This window comes from Numida meleagris, chromosome 1, assembly GCF_002078875.1.
Source record: "Numida meleagris isolate 19003 breed g44 Domestic line chromosome 1, NumMel1.0, whole genome shotgun sequence".
Taxonomy (NCBI): Eukaryota; Metazoa; Chordata; class Aves; order Galliformes; family Numididae; genus Numida; species Numida meleagris.
In genome coordinates this window covers 90,685,984-90,703,025 of record NC_034409.1, presented here as the reverse complement: position 1 = coordinate 90,703,025, position 17,042 = coordinate 90,685,984, and the positions used below count along the sequence as shown (strand labels likewise).

Here is a 17,042-nt window from a genome sequence, read left to right as displayed (position 1 = left end):
GCCTGAATATAATACCCATTTTTTCCTGTATAGAGGTGTATCTAGTTCTGCCTTGAACTAGACCTGGAAGAGGAATCACAACATAATACTAATATAAAACTAAAGATAGAAGAGAATAGGGTGTTTTGTTAGAATTTTATTTCTGCGGTTCCAGTACAAAAGAACTACTAGTGTTCTGTTGATATCTTATTTGAAATAAAGTTCTGTTGAAATGCTTGTATCCATCAGGGACATTGAAAATAGCATGAAGCACTGAAACTAAAGAGAGGTCAGCAGTAAAACTACTTCATCAAGGCACTCTTTTCTCTAAAATCTTACAAGAATCATTTTTCAGATAATGACGTTTCTTCTTCCAAGACATTTTACAGCAGAGAAAACAATAAGGAGACAATAAAACATTTGAACACTAAGCACCATATCCATAAAGCAACTATGTGAATAGTTTAATCAAATTGTTGAAATGATGAGAGATCAAAAAAATGATGTAAAAAAAAGCGATGTCAAAAAACTGCTAAAAAATTGCTTGTTATACAGATTAAATAAAAGGTAAGAATTTTTATGAATTTAAGACAAACTGTTAGAAGGCATATATAACTAAGCATCTAAACTGTTAGCATTATCTGTAGTTCTGACAATGAATTAGTGGGAATTGGTTATAGTTAGTAGTTATAGTATTAGTATTGTTCTGATCATCTCATTGTACCAAACAGAGTAATAAGCAGCCAGAATTTTTTAAATCCTCACCATCATCTCCTTCATCTTTTTAAGTGCAAACTTAAGACAAGATTTTTTCTTATTGAAAGTTAACATCTTAGTTTCTGCCTAAAACATTCTTCAACAGTTTTTGGGACAGAGCAGAACCACTCTTGGGAAAGGGGTAGAACACAAAAAAAGGAAAAGCAAAAACCCAAGCACAACCATAAAGCCTCTAGGTCTTATAGTCTATTTCCTAAGATAAACCTTGTTAAAGGAATTTACTCAAAGTCTCTTTGATTCCGAGAAACAGATATCTTCAGTGCTGGGAATTTTTCAGTTTGAAAATGCAGTGGTGGGCTGCAATATACTTCATTCAACTTTTTCTCTGTCTGGGGAATACTTTATTGTACAATAATCTCTACAGCTGACTAAACCAATGTTAATGCTGGAGTAACAGGATATCTCCCTAGTAGAAAAATCTGCAGTCTCAATATTTTATCTAGTATCTCAATTATTTGAATAGGCTGCCTGGGGAAGCAGTGGAGTTGCCATCCCCAGAGATAGTTAAGAAATGTGTGGATGTATTGCTTAGACACGCAGTTTAGTCATGGACTTGTAGTGTTACTTGATAGTTGGACTTAATGATTTTAAGAGTCTTTTCCAGCCTAAAAGATTCTATAATTCTATTACTCACAAAACAATTAGCCACCCAGACTTTTGGAACTTATCCAGCCTGGTTGCTTTCCAGAGAGATATCCAATAATTCTTTCTACTTTATTGTGGGTTTTATTTTTTGTTTGTTTCTAAATATATTCTTTCTTATAGTTTTGTTCATAATTGACTTCTGCATTCAGACCCTGTTTGATCAGTAGCTTTACTATTTATAGTCGTAGAATAGTCTACCCCCCTAGATGGGAGAACTTGAAGCACTGTCAGCTATTGTAACCTCTACCCTGATTCTCTTCTCCATGTACTGGATTCAGTTGTGTTCCATTAAGTGTTTTGTTGTTTTTTGTTTTGTTTTTGTTTGTTGTTGTTTTTGCAATCAAGTCCCCACTACGACTATGCTTATGTATTGAAGCATGAGGTGACCTCTAGAGATAGAGATAGAAAATAAAAGCTTTGTAGGTCTGGGTGCCTGCATGATTTCAGAAGCCTCAGTCAGAGGCACTGCAAAGCGTCAGCATAGATGCACACTTGATCAAACCTTTGAGGAGCCTGAGGGTTTCGTTTTTTGTGTGTTTTTTTTGTTGTTGTTGTTGTTTGCTTGTTTTAAGGTTTTGTAGCATGTAAGAGTGATTGATTCTGTTGGTGTGGGTCCTCAGTGTATAAGAATCCCTCCTTTTCTTATTTTTCCCCTAAGAAAGAATTTAGTAGCATATTTCCAGTACTATTAAAGTTGAAAACTTCAAATTAAAGATTTAATCACAGAAAAACAAACAACAAAACAGTAGCTTAGCAGTGTTTGGACAGAGCTGAGGGGTTTTTTTCAGCCTTACCTTCACTGCTATTCCTTTCTCCATTTCCCACATGTAGTATACAGTAAAAGCTTACTGTAGTTTTCTGTTCAGATTTAAATTCACTTAGTGTTGCTCTTTGTAGTTTTAATATTTTCCCCTTAGAAGATTCACTTGTATAGTACATTCTTGGTTTGACAAAGGTGACTTTTTCTCCCTTAATATATTCTTTTCACTGCCTTCTCTCCCATCTTTCCATCACTTTTCAGGCCTCAAACTCCCAACATTTCTGACTCAGCCAAAGACCTTCCTCAGATCTTTTCATCTACCTACATCAATTGAAAAGATAAAACTAGGACACATTTTCCTTCAGTATCTCCCATGCAGTGACTCTTAAACCTCAGGCTCAGACCATAGGGACACCGTGGCAGTGCGGCGACTTCCCTCCTTGACCCACCCAATCCTGCAAACCCCAGCGAAGTGAACCAAGATAGGCAAGGGACACTGACAGATGTTGGCCACAGCCTGGTCATCCCCAGGATCCACCACAGACCCTGATGGGATCCCCATGCTAAAGACAGAAGGCCCCACACAAAGCTCCTCACAGGTTTTGCATGAAGCTCTTCTTATGTAAAAATCATTGAATCATAAAAATTCAAAATTGGAGAATATGTATCAATATTTCACATACTAGCAGTTTTCAACCCTACAGTAGCTATCTCATAAGCTTGTTGGATGAAGCTTTTGGAGTTTGTGACTAGACTTTGTCTGAGGACAGTATTACTTGTCTATCAGGCATCCTGTCATTGGTGCAGTTTTCAGAAAGGACTGAAACATCAGATCTAGATGGTTGCATCTAGAAATATTTGCCCCTTTTAGCAGCATCACTTCACAAAAACTGCTTTGACACTGAGATCTTAAAGTCAGCAACATTAATGCATTTCAAACTGTAACATGTTCTGCTCTTCATTTATGCCACCTTATGTAGAGGGCAGATACCTCTGCCTTATCAATTATGAATCATTAAAAATCTTCCAAGTTTTTTTTTTCACTCACATTTATTATTCCCCATTTTTTGCCTAGCTTTGAAATTCTCCACTCCATGTGGTGACCTATTTCATTTCCTACTCTCCGCTTTTCATTACTGGCCACATTATATGCCACTTCACGCTGCCCCTTTCCCCACTCAAAAAAGAGTTTCTTTGGAGTTCAGGAACTTGCCAGTGTCAAGCTGCCTACTCATAGATTCATATCATTGGTCTGTATTTGGTCATAAGGAGGAGCTTGTTCAAAAAAGAAAAGTAAATCAAATAAATCTCACCCAAGTTAGCTTCAAGGAAATTGTCTAGGGGAAATTGTCTAGCTTAATGACCCCAAAGCAGAAAGACTCCTATCTACTGCTGGTGCTGAAGATGCACTACATGGGTTTATACTCTTAACTGCTTTTAAGAAAGAACAAACACTATGTCATTGTTCTTAAACTTTCTCATGTGTTCAGCTTCACTCTTCGCAAATAGTGGGAAATTCTACTGTTTCATAGCTACCAGAACAAGTATGCCCAAGGAAAGGAATGCAAGGTTTTCTTTTTACAAGGATCACAATGCCTTTATCGACTGTGCAAGTAATGTAGTAGCATACAGCAGATGAGGTGATGTTTTTAAATCTTAGCTTCAAACACCAGGTTACGATTTTATCCACTCTTTTTTTTTCTCGCTTAGAGCGATAGTCTGACATAAACAGAGGGTAATAGTATAGGATATTTATACAGTGATCCCACAGACTTTTATTGTTAGCACAAGTTCCATTGATTCAGTCAAATCCCAAGACAGTAATGCTGCATAACAGCACGTTATGCTGTGACAAGGTGTAAATTTACACATAAATATTTATGGAAGTACTCACTACCAAGCATTTAGTTTAGTGAATGCCATAATTTCCTCCAGAGATGCAAGGACCCCTCATAGGGATTTGGCCATAGAGGCTCAGTGTCCATTCAGAGCCTACAGGAGCCATGGGATAAGGCCCAGTCCTGCCCGGTGGAGCTGCTTGTATAGTTGAGGTTTCCATGCTTGTTCCTGCCTGAGATCCAGCTCCCATTGCTTCACATCCTTGGGTCTAGCCCTGGACCCTGACAAGCCAGGCCCATCTGCAGACCTAAGGCCTGGCCCAGCTTTGGCCTGGCCCCACAAAGGTGCCCAATGCAATTGTTTTTGTTTTGGGCACCTTTGTGGTTGTTGGTTGTTTTTTTTTTTTTTTTCCTATTTACTTATTTATTTATCCATATCCTCAACAAAATTGAAGTCTATTGTATCCATCTTATATCAAGTTCAGATGAGCAGATACTTAAAGGCCAAAATAATCTCAGTCCAGTGAAATTATTTGAAATGTCAGTTCTCAGTATTGGAAATTGGATTAGTAACTGACTAGAATTAATGCAATCAATTCTGCATAAATAAACAGAATAATACAAGTTAATACAATACAAGAATAACAGTCATCGCCCTTAGTGGGATGACAGTTAGCCCAAGTCTGTTGGTAAATTCATTAGTCTCACCCCCGAAAACTTCTAAGACACTTCTGAAAACAAGTCAAAGCTTCCCCCTCCTCTTCTGGGGATAAAAAAGTCTGGCAGGAATTAGGCAGCAGAGCTGGGGATCCTCCTCAGGGAAAAGGAAAGGAATACGGCAGGGCATGGCCCTCAAGGAAGCTTTTGGCGTACAAGCTTTCAGAGAGTGGGGTAGTAGCAGTGGTGTAACTGCTGATGTGGTGTGCTGCTTCTCTAACACTTCTGATCACCCAAGCTGCTTTTTCTTATGTTATTGCCACAGAAGAGTCTGTTTGAGCTCCTGTCACGGAACAGAGCCCCCTGCTCACAAAAGCTACTGCCATCCATAATCCTACTGAGCGTTAAATTATTTTGACCTGCAAACAGAATGTGCCATGGACTAACAGAAGTGCTGTAAACCATTTTCTTCCTATTTTCATCCTGTTTAGGTTTAGATACATACATCAACTCCACAGACCAAGCACATTACTGAATGCCACGACATGCATTAGAAATAAAGGCAGCCACTATCCACTTGCCATGCTGCCAGCCTCCTGCTGTATTTGCACTGGGCTCCTCTCTGCATCACCATACAGGGGAAGGAAGGGATTTCCAGTGAATGAAAATTTTAGTTACAATTTCCCAACGAGTCAATACATTACTTTTTACATATGTTTTTAATCTAAAATGTCACTCCACTGTTAAATGTTTAAACTCCACACAGAAGTGTTCGTATGTGCTTGTGAGTTTTCTTTTATTCTCTCTGTCCTTCTACCAAAAGATGACTGAATACAAGGTAAATGGCATCAGTATCATTTATTTCTTTCAGTAAAAGATATGCAGACCAATCCTACTCTGGGCTATAAACAATGAAGTCAAAAGGTCAGCTATTCCACAGTGTACATAGTAATGAACAGATACCTCTTTCCTCATAATATTTTCATGTTCTGAAATGGATTTAAACTGTAAGGCCTCAATCCATTAAACCTATGACACTGCATTTGTAGGAAAAAAAAAAGATGGAGATTTAGTTAAGTCATTAATTAGTTAAGTCATTAATTTAGTTAAGTCATTAATAATCTGGTCTTCCTATTTACTTGCTATTACTACAGCAAAAAAAGAATCCTTTCATTTTGCCTCTTGTCTGCATGGATTGCTTGAGGAAAATAATGTTACAAATCCTACAAAGAACTGCATTAAAATGATGCTAAAGATCCTACTTGAAACTGTTCAGAGTAGATTAATTAAGCTGACAACTAACTTTACAGAAAGGAGCCGCAATCATCTGCAGATACATCTACACAGAAACTGTGCCCCTACTTACCTTGCACAGGCAGTCCCTCCCCAAGTACCTCTGGCTCAGGAAAGCAAATAGAAAATGGTTCACTGAGATTTTTGGATTTAAGTCATAATGATCATATGCATGTACTACTTTAAATGAACTTCTCTTAAAAAAGACTTCTTACAAAGAAGTCTTTCACTATGAAATGTTGTTTGTAAAGCTTTGTTGCATTTTAGTAACAAGAGAAAATAATAAAAAAGCAGTAAACATAAGGTATCTCCAAAAGGTCTCAGGGAAGCAGTTCTAGATGTCACAACAAACGTTTACATGTTAGTTTTGCGCTACAAAAAGTAGAGAACGTCAAAAGTTGAAGGCTTTTGAAGTAAAGGCTCAATCTGTGTTTCAGAGTATCACATGCTCCCATATGCAATCTTCCCTCTATATTTTATTACACAGCATGTTTTGGCACAGACCCTTGTCTGTAATCACAGATTACATCCCAAAATAACCAATGTTTGCACCACAGGCAACAACCTAGCTCTGAAGCTTCGTCTGTGTTTTTTTGCTCCATAAAAGTATAAAAAATTACAACTTGTTCAAAGTTATCCATCTCTGAACATGCGGAATTTTTTTCTCTCCATTTACATTGCATCTTTCTATTTGTCCAAGCTCAGAGTAGGTTAGACACCTTATTTCCAACATGGTAAATCTCCTTGCAGGAGCTCTGCATAGTGCGATGATCTTGAACAGCTCTCTGGATTTGACTATAAATGGGTTATTCTCTGGGTAAGTGTAAAAAGATTCAATATGTTTATAGAATTTTGCATAGAATGCACACAACATTTATAATGAAAGCTCAAGGGCATTTTGGAGTAATTCTTGCACAGTTACCAAGACCTGGACAGAACATAGCGCACGGAAATACCTTTTTTGTGTGTTAAAAACTAGAAATTTCCTGTGTTTTTAGTGTAAGCAATTTGTACCACAGGGAATCAAAAGTGTTTGGCTGCTGTTCAGTACCAGAAACTGCAGAACATATAAGGAAGAGAGACAAAGGAAAAACTGAGAAATCAGAGTGTGTTTGCAGGTTCATAGAAAACACTGATTGCTTTCAAGAAGAGGCAGGAATCCTTGTTATTAAATGTATATTTCATCCTACTTTGCCATATTAACTATTCACAACTGAACAGATGCTTCTGAGCCACAGTCTGGGCTACCTAGGAATGGAACAGTGTATAATATTAAAGAATGTACAGCTGATTACAGATGACTCAAACAGATTCTGCCCTTAATCACACTATCCTATATCTTCCTGCTCACTCAGTTGCACTTTTATTCACGTAACTTGAATGGACTCACATAAAAACTATCCTGTTAATCAGTTGTCACTTGCAAACAGAAAAAAAAGATTTGTGGTCAGCAGCAGCATAAAACAGATCAAAGTTAACAGCAAAATGATGTTGGTACAAATGATTAGAAATAAAACACCATATATTTGAAATAAAGTTCTCTAAAAATTAAAGTAAGTTTAAAAAAATGGCAGATGCAGAAATGAAATGAATTTCCTCATCCCCTCCCTTTCATAGTTTTATATGTTTACACAGTATCATTTACGCAGTAGTATTCTCTTAAGCAAAAAAGAAGTCGTGTCTCAGCAAAACAAGACTAAGTTGCCTCAAGAGAAAAAGCCTGCAACTCCAACAGAGTTAGCAGTATTCACTACTCCCACCAAATCAAAGCCCTAGAATTCAACAAGGTAGTTAGATATTGCATAAGTTATTAAGAATAAGATGTATTTGTAACATATTGCAAATATAATTCATGAGATAATGAACATAAAGTGCCAGGATGGGATTGTAAGCATAAACTGGAGAAGACAGAGAAAGCTAAGCTCAGTCTTAATTTAACTTCACTGACTTCAAATATATCTCTGCGAAGCAGGACATATGCAGGCACAGCATTAGTTTGAAATGTGTCTGCACTTCAACTTGTCTTATCGTTTTTCTTTTTATGTCTTAAAGCCTACTGACTATTTAAAAATAAAATGGTTGGCCTATTTGATGTTAGAGAACAAAGAAATGTCAGTAGAGTTGAAATAAAAATATACCCTCATGCATCGATACAGTACGTTGTCTCCCTTTCATCCTATTGTGTTTCTTCTTGAAATGTTAAATATATAAATACGTATGTATACTTAAATTGTATACATAATTGTCAGGCAGTAATGTATTTTAAAAACATATCCACGCTTAAATCTTTCAGGCAGTTCCTAACAAAATACAAGTACAAATGTAAAAGAATCTTCACGCAAGTAACTGAGTATGGTGGATGAGTACTGAAGTTTTAACTACTTCATTTGTCTTGTGTTGGAGCACAGTAGATATCTTGTAGCATTAGGGTGTTTGGATAACCTAGTGCTCAAACCCTTCATCTCAGTGATATGAGTACAATAATGTACTGCTGGAGACATATTTGTATGTAGCCATTTGTTAAGTAGCAGACTGTCTGTCAGTGTATATATATATTCCCATCATAGCATACAAGCAGGTAATTTTATAGAGAGAAATGTCAGTAGGAGGAAGACACAAATTAGGACAAAACATCAAAGCAGAGCAGAGACTAACAAGCAAGGGAAGGACATTGAGTGATGGAGGTCACATACTGGTTAGATGCCTACAGACGCTACAAAACCCAAAACACTATTCCTTCTCATTAATGAAAACTCCCATGAGTAAGTGGAAGAGGGAGGAGGAGAAACAATTTTCCAGAGTTTGCACTAATACTGTACCATTTAACAACATTTAATGATGCTACTTGATTTTTTTTTCAGAAAGCTTGAAGAAGTAGCAGAAAGTTTTCAAAGTCCTTATCATGTTGAACCCATGGTTTTAATAGCTAACTTGAAATATCTGTAAAATCACTTAAAAGTTTCAAGATACAATCAAGATTGTATCTTTTTTATCATTATTATCACTGAAGAACTGAAATAAATTCAACTAAGAAAGGGTTCTAGGGAACAGATTTAGTTCTGTATTAATAGTCTGCCTCTCTATTCATAGCAATGAACAAAGATTGGTAACCTAGCCCTTTGTACTTGAAATCCAGATAACTTTAGGACACATTTCAGTTATACAGACCTCTTGCAAGACTTGATCCTAAAACTTCAATAATAAGCACCATTTTTTTTCTAAACAAAAAGAAAGGCTGCAAATTCAAGGTAATATACTTTATTTGTTATTTGCAGGGACTATCTTAGTCAAGAGAGCCACTACCACAAAAAGATGTATTTGCTACCCTCGCCTTCTCAAACCCCATATCTCTCCTGTCATAAAATACACTGCTCCAAAGGCCTTCATGGAATTTGCTAGCAGTTGCCTACAGTGTCTTTTAAGAGAGTAGGATGTGTGCATGCAGTAAACATGCACTTTGGGGAAAAGGATAAAAGCTTGAATTTGTTTACTGTTTTATGAAATTAATCTGATAAGTGCAGGTGGAAGACAATATGGCAGCATGGCAATGCTCTCAAATTTCCAAGCTTACTGAGAATAAAACAGCAGATATGATTGCGTGTAGTGGTATTTTAACACATCATGAAGATACTGCAGATGAACTCTTGTCAAAATGAACAAAGTAAATATGTTCAGAATAAGAAGTGCTTCTGAGTACATTAACAAATGCCAATATCCTTCTCAGAAAGGATTATTGTTTTTCTGAATTTAAGAAATGCTTATGAAGGGTTTGCATGACAATTCTTACTCTGAGACAGCAGATAATATTTCACTTCATGGTCATCTACTTTTTATTGAAGTATTTAACTCTGCAAATTGGTATTTTCTGCAGTGACCAATGAAGGAACAATGGAAGTGCAAGACAATATTGTCAGCTCATCCTTTATGGAGCCTGACATAATAATTCCAAAGACATTTATAGAGCAAGTCCTGGCTTCCAACTTCAATATTAACTATTGCATGATTTCTACAGTATTAAGCCTGTGACACAAATGCCTGTGTCACCAAAAAAAAAAAAAAAAAGTAGAATTTCTTTGAAATCATGGAATGTTAACTCAATACTATGGGAACTCTTACCTTCTTCCAGGTGGCTGATATGATCAGTTGCGCAAATTTTTGAAGCTGCTGCTAATTATGGTAAATTTTAGTTCATGGAATATTCTCAGCTGGGCTGTTTGCTAACAATCTTTCATCATTTTCAATATACAAAGCCTGCACTGTTAAAGCAAACAGCAGCGGTTTACCAAAAAAAAAAAAAAAAAGATATCAGAGCCTTAAAACTGCAGGTGCCAAATCTACAGTTTAGAGATAAATTAGACACTGATGCTTGCTTAGAAGGAAATTTATTTTTTTAGTTTATTTTCCTCCCACAAGGTGACCTGAGCATTTGGGGAAAAAAAAGAGTGTTCAATACCTTAAGCTCCACAATAGTAAGGTCAAAATCTTGACCATGCTAGAATGTAAGGGAAATACTGGATAAAAGGCAAATGGAATATATGATGGAAACAGCCAGACTTGAGGAGAATAGCTGAAACAAATCCTCTTAAAGCTTCAAGTCCCAGGAGGTATTCAAGTGCTGTAGCAAAGGGAGCTCATGGGATCAAACATACTGCACAACAAATGACCTTGTTATATACTTGTGATTTTACACAGGTAGCACTGGTAGGGAATAGTTATGTATTTTCCTATCGTAACAAAATAAAGAAAAAAAAGAAAGAAAAAGAACACTCTACAAATATGGGAGATTGCAGATTATCTATCTCAGTCCCTAAAGTTCTATTCCCTCTGAGCAATAGAATCACAGCATTATAGACTCATAGAATCATTAAGGTTGGAAAAGACCTCTAAGATCATCCAGTCCAACCATCCACCTACCACCAGTATTTGCCCACTAAACCATGTTTGTTAGTACCACATCTACACATTTCTTGAACACCTGCAGGGACTTTTACTCAACCATCTCCCTGAGCAGCCTGTTCCAGCACCTGACCACTCTCTGGGAGAAGAAGTTTTTCCTAATATCCAATCTGAACCTCTCCTCATGCAACATGAGGCCATTCCCTCTAATCCTATTGCTAGTTACACAGGAGAAGAGGCTGACCTTCACTTCGCCATAGCCTCCCCTTCAGGCAGTTGGAGAGAGTGATAAACTCTCCCCTGAGCCTCCCCTTCTTCAGAGTAAACAATCCCAGCTCCCTCAGCCGCTCCTCGGAAGACTTGTGCTCCAGTACCTTCACCAGCTTTCCTGCCCTTTTCTGGACACACTCCAGGGCCTCACTGTCTTTCTAGAAGTAAGAGGCCCAAAACAGAACATAGTACTCAAGATGTGGCCTCACCAGTGCAGAATACAGGGGGACAATCCGCTCCCTGCTCCTGCTGGCAACACTATTTCTGACACAAGCCAGGATGCCATTGGCCTTCTTGGCCACCTGGGCACACTGCTAGCTTGTGGTCAGCCGAGCATGGACCAACGCCCCCAGGTCCATCTCCTCTTCACAGTCTTCCAGCCCCCCCACCCCAAGCCTGTAGCATTGCCTGAGGTTGTTGTGGCCAAAATGCAGGACTTTCAACATCTTGTTGAACTTCATCCCATTGGCCTCAGCCCATCAATCCAGCCCATCCAGATCCCTCTGTAGGACACTCAGGCAGACTGACTTCCTCTCAACTTGGAGTCATCTGCAAACTTACTAAGGGTGTACTCGATCCCCTCATCCAGCTCACCAATAAAGATATTAAAAAGTATAGACCATAATATTGACCCCGGGGATCACCACTGGTGACCAGACACCAACTGGGTTTAACTCCATTCACCACCACTTTCTGGGTCTGGCCCTCCAGCCAGTTCTTTAGCCAGCAAAGAGTGTACCAGGCCAAGCGCTGCCATCTTCCCCAGGAGAATACTGTGGGAGACAGTATCAAAGGCCTTGCTAAATTCTAGACAGACTATGCCAACAGCCTTTCCTGGTTACCCAGTCACAGAAGGAGATGAAGCTGGTCAAAAAAGACCTGCCCTTCATGAACCCATGCTGGCTGGGTCTGATCCCCTGGTTGTCCCATACATGCCATGTGGCCTCACTCAAGATTATCTGTTCCATAACCTTCCCGGGCACCAAGCTCAGGCTGACAGGCTTGCAGTTCTCTGTATTCTCCTTACTACTCTTGTAGACAGGAGTCACACTTGTAAGCTTCCAGTCCTCTGGGACCTCTCCAGTTGACCAGGAATGCTGATAGATGATGCAAAGCGGCTGAGCAATCATCTCTGCCAGCTCTCTCAGTGCCCTTGGGTGGATCTCAGATGGTCCCATGGACTTCTGACAGTCTAGATTGAATAGAAGGCCTCTAACTGTCTCTATCTGAGTCATGGGGGGGTTATTGTGCTCCCCACCCCAGATTTCTAGTTCAGGCATTAGAGTATCCCAAGGATAACTGGTCTGACATCCATCTAATAAGATAGATGTAAAGAAGGCATTGAGAACCTCAGCCTTTTCCTTATCCGCAGTGGTCACGTTCCTCACCACATTCAGTAAGGGATGGAGATTCTCCTTACCCCTTCTCTTACTATTAATATATTTGTAAAAAAAATTTGTTGTCTTTTACTACAGTGGCTAGGTTGAATTCAAGCTGAGCTTTTGCCTTTCTAATTTTCTCACAGCTTATCCCAGCAACTTCTTTGTACTCTCCCCAGGTTGCCCATCCCTTCCTCCATGCTTTCTTTTGAGACACTGCTACCCAAGCGCAGTCTGTCCAGAAGCAAAAACGCAATGGAACATAAATGCACCATCGAGATGCATGGATATATTCTGCTGTGCTGGCATGCTCCTTACCTACAGTAAGCAGGAACAGAGCTGGTTCTCTGCACTATTTACCTAAGTATCTAAAGGACAGTCCTTCCCCATTCTCTCACCCCACCCTTAAAAGAGAGTAGAGCAGAAATGTAGGAAAAAGAAAGAAATGTAAATAATGCAAAGGAATGATTATTAAATATATCTCTCAGTAAGTACTGCTTGCAGGCAGTTCTTCTAAGCATAAGGGCTTTCACAGAATTACAGAATCATAGAAGTTGGAAGGGACTTCTGGAGATAACTGAGTTCAGCCCCCTGCTAAAGCAGGTTCCATAGAGTAGGTCACACAGGAAAGTCTCCAGGCTTTGAATATCTCCAGAGAAGGAAACTCCATCACCTCTCTGGGCAGACTGTTCCAGGGCTCTGTCACCCACACAGTAAGTTCTTCCTTGTGTTTTTATGGTACTTCCTGTGCTTCAGTTTGTGCCCATTGCCTCTTGTCCTGTAATGCACGCCACTGAAAAGAACTTGGCCCCATCCACTCTACTCCTTCACTTTAAATATTTGTAAACAGTGATGAGATCCCCTCTTTAAACATTTACACCTTTTCACCTTCATCTGCAGCTTTTAATCCTGTAAGGCTTATCTCTGCAAGTCACAAAAAAAAAAAATGCAAGAGAGGCAAGAATAATTCAGGTTTGATAAAAACGATCAAATCGCCTACAAAGCCTACCAATAGCAAAATACTGATTTTGGAGTCTGCAATTACTCATTTACAACATTTCCTCATTTCTGGTGCTTAGATCTGTACTTGATAACAGAGACAGATTTTCAACACAGCGTACTCATAGGCAGTCTGAACACCAGCTGTTGCTGTGCTGTTTCCCTCTGCACACCTCCATTCCTCTCATTATTGCTACAATGCAGTTACACAGTACGCCGTCCTCTCTTCCCTCCTATAAAGACATTATCTGTAATTACATTACTAATTCAATAGAAACCAGGCGGTAGCTTCAAAGTTAATGACAATGGAACACAAGCAATAATTTGTTTTCAGATTAAGAATTCCCAGATAAATGACAACTTTATAAATCCACTTAGAAAAACAGACTCTGCCACTCTGCAGCAGCAGTCCAAAACCCGAGCACAACAATATTACCTTGTTGGAACTGTTACCACAGAGCACTGGTCCAAATGGCAACCTAACAGTTGGGAGCTAAATGCTAAGGGAATCTTCTTTTTGTGTCATTAAAAAATGTGGTCCTAGGAAACAATGATTTTTCAAAAATTTTGAGAAGAGAAAAACCTGAATAAACTTCAGTCCTTCAGCAGCTATTCATGTTGATACTTCCAAATATGAACAGCTGTACTGTCATCTTTTTTAGTGAGGATATCTTCTCAGTGGCCTCTCTTTAACAGCCTTTAAAAGCTGAATGTTGTTGAATTTTTGTATATGGTTACATAAAAAAGAAATACAATTTCATCAGAAGTTGTTTCCACAGACAATGACAAACTACACGGGAAAATAAAATATCAAAAGTAGTTTCAAATGACAGATGTTCCACTGCAGTTTTTCACAGTGGGACTAAACAAAATATTGCACTAAGTACATAACTCTTCTTACACTTGCATAACTCGAGTTAATACAAAAATTAATTCACTTATATTGGTATCAAAGTAATTATGACACTGTTCAATTAGAGTATGACTTAAAAACTGATAGAATTTTAGTTTCCAAACTTTTAAAGGAAGTTTTTCCATCAAGAAAAGTCCCAAGACTGGAGTAAAAGTCGAAGTGATAGAATCGTGCATTAATTTAAGAGGCAGGACAACTATTAGAAAAAAATATGCTATACATCAACTTCTTCCTGGAGTCATTAACTTCAGTTATTTCAAGATTATTTACTTTCAATGCAGTTCTTTTTCATTGTGCATGTATTACAAGCTCTCTCTTATTGAAGGTGGTAGGAGGAAGGAGAAGAGAGACAAATTAACTTCTGTTTTAAAAGACACTTTTGTTGCAAGGAAGTACTAACAATTTAGAGTACAATCATCTTATTTCAACACACATAACAGCGTCAACATTATTACAAGCATTACAACCCAAGAAATAAAAATATGTAAAATTTTCCAAAAAGGAAGCATACCCAGGCAAAAGGCAGCTGTCTAGACCACAAAGATGTTGTATAAAATCAGCTCTTACTTCTGTTGACAGTGTTAAGATAGCTATGATAAATCACAAGTATTAAACACATCCATTTTATAGCCCCCTTGAGAAATGGCTTTTCTATGAGCACAAGACACAAAAACGACATGCTTCATTCACCTACAAATGACCCAAACCAGATTAGATGTCTATTGAATTGCCAGCAGCATTTTCTGAAGCTTTCCCAAGAACTCTGGGACGTGCCCCTCCTCATACTGGGCCAAACTGGTCTTAGCTAAAAACAGTTCTAATCTGCTAATATGGATGGAACCTGCCCACACATTTGAGCTGAGATCCAAGAATAAAAAGAAATTCTACGCTAATACATTTTCAGAGATCCAGTAAGCCAAAGAAACGTGGGAGAAATGTACATCAAGCATGGCATAATAAGCTGTCAAGGAAAGTGATTGTCCCACTCTACACTGCACTGGTGAGGCCTCACCTTCAGTACTCTGTCCAGGTTAGGGCTCCACAGTACAAAATGGAGATAAAACTATTAAAGAGTGTCCAAAGGATGGCTATGAAGATGGGGCGGGATCTGGGGGGCAAGGTGTATGAGTAGTGGCTGAGATCTCCCGGTTTGTTCAGCCCAGAGCAAAGCGCTGATTTTTTGGGGGGTCCTATGTGGAGCAAGGAGTTGGACTCAGTGATCCTTATGGGTCCCTTCCAAATTAGGATATTCTGTGATTCTGCCATCAGTGGTTGATGTAAACACTTGCTAGCTGAGAGTACAGTCCAATTCATTAACCCTTTTGCTGTATCTGGACCAGAAGCATTAAGTGTTTCATACAATATATGAAGCTAAACCAAGGAGTAATGCTAGGTATAAATTCCCACTCTCTGTTGTCACAAAAAAAGTTTTGAAAATGCCCTGCTTAGTTTTCTTTGGTTTTAAAATACTGCATACTTATTCTTCAGTTAAATGTAACCAGGGCTTTGTTATCACTGCAGACATACTACCTATTTAGAACAGCCAGTTCTTGTGTGCTTCTCTAAGCTGACATACTACAGCACGATTCCAAATATTCCTCTTTATATGCAGAATACAGAGGGATAACAAAATATTTTAGTGCTTCTGACACCAGGAAATAGAGCAGAAATGGCTGTAGTGGAAGGCTGTGATAAGAGTCCAGCTTGTGTTAGCAGAACCAGCAGCTTCCAAGAAGTCCTGTTCCCTTTCCCGAGATTTATATGTGATAAGGCTTGGCAGAATGTTCCAGCATTTCAATGGACCCAGAAGCTGCTGCCCACGCGTGGAAGATCCTCAGACTCCTCCTTGTTCCTTAGAATTGGGCTGTATGAAACCTTAAGGATCATCTAGTTCCAGTTCCCCTCTCATGCTCCTTCTCTATAACTAATTAGTATCTTCAGGACAGCTCTTTTATTCACACCTTGGTGACCATTCAGAAATGTAACATTTACTGCTTTAAGTCTCTTGCCTTGTATATATCCACACACTCAAAAAAGTATAAAAAGACTATGGGTAGACTAGAAAAGTTGCTCTTTCTGACATACATAATTTCAAAAAACCCAGTACAACCTAAGTACCATGTAGTAATTTATAAGGATCTATTGTCTGCATACTGGTCCATGCAAATCATAGAATCATAGAATTAGCTAGGTTGGAAAAGACCAACAAGATCATCCAGTCCAACCATCCATCTACCACTAATAATCCCACTAAAGCATGTCTCTCAACGCTATGTCTAAATGTGTCTTGAGCACCTCCAGGGACGGTGACTCCACCACCTCCCTGGGCAGCCCATTCCAGCGCCTGGCCACTCTTTCAGAAAAGTAGAATTTCCTAATGTCCAGCCTAAATCTCCCCTGGCGCAACTTGAGGCCATTCCTTCTCGTCCTGTCACTAGTTACAAGAGAGAAGAGGCTGACCCCCAGCACACTACAACCTCCCTTCAGGTAGTTATAGAGAGCACTAAGGTCTCCCGTGAGCTTCCTCTTCTCCAGACTGAACAATCCCAGCTCCCTCAGCCGCTCCTCATAAGGCCTGTGCTCCAGACCCCTCACCAGCTTTGTCGCCCTCCTCTGAACACGCTCTAGGGCTTCAA

At 38.9% G+C, this 17,042-nt stretch overlaps 1 long non-coding RNA gene across 2 annotated transcripts in view; it reads left to right on the top strand.

Moving 5' to 3' along the window:
- LOC110401524 overlaps positions 9,117-17,042 on the top strand; it is a 33,975-nt gene continuing 26,049 nt past the window's right edge. For both annotated transcript variants that reach the window (XR_002440411.1, XR_002440409.1), the window contains exons 1-2: positions 9,117-9,197; positions 12,674-12,817. This is a non-coding gene — a long non-coding RNA (uncharacterized LOC110401524). The remainder of the gene's footprint in view (positions 9,198-12,673; positions 12,818-17,042) is intronic.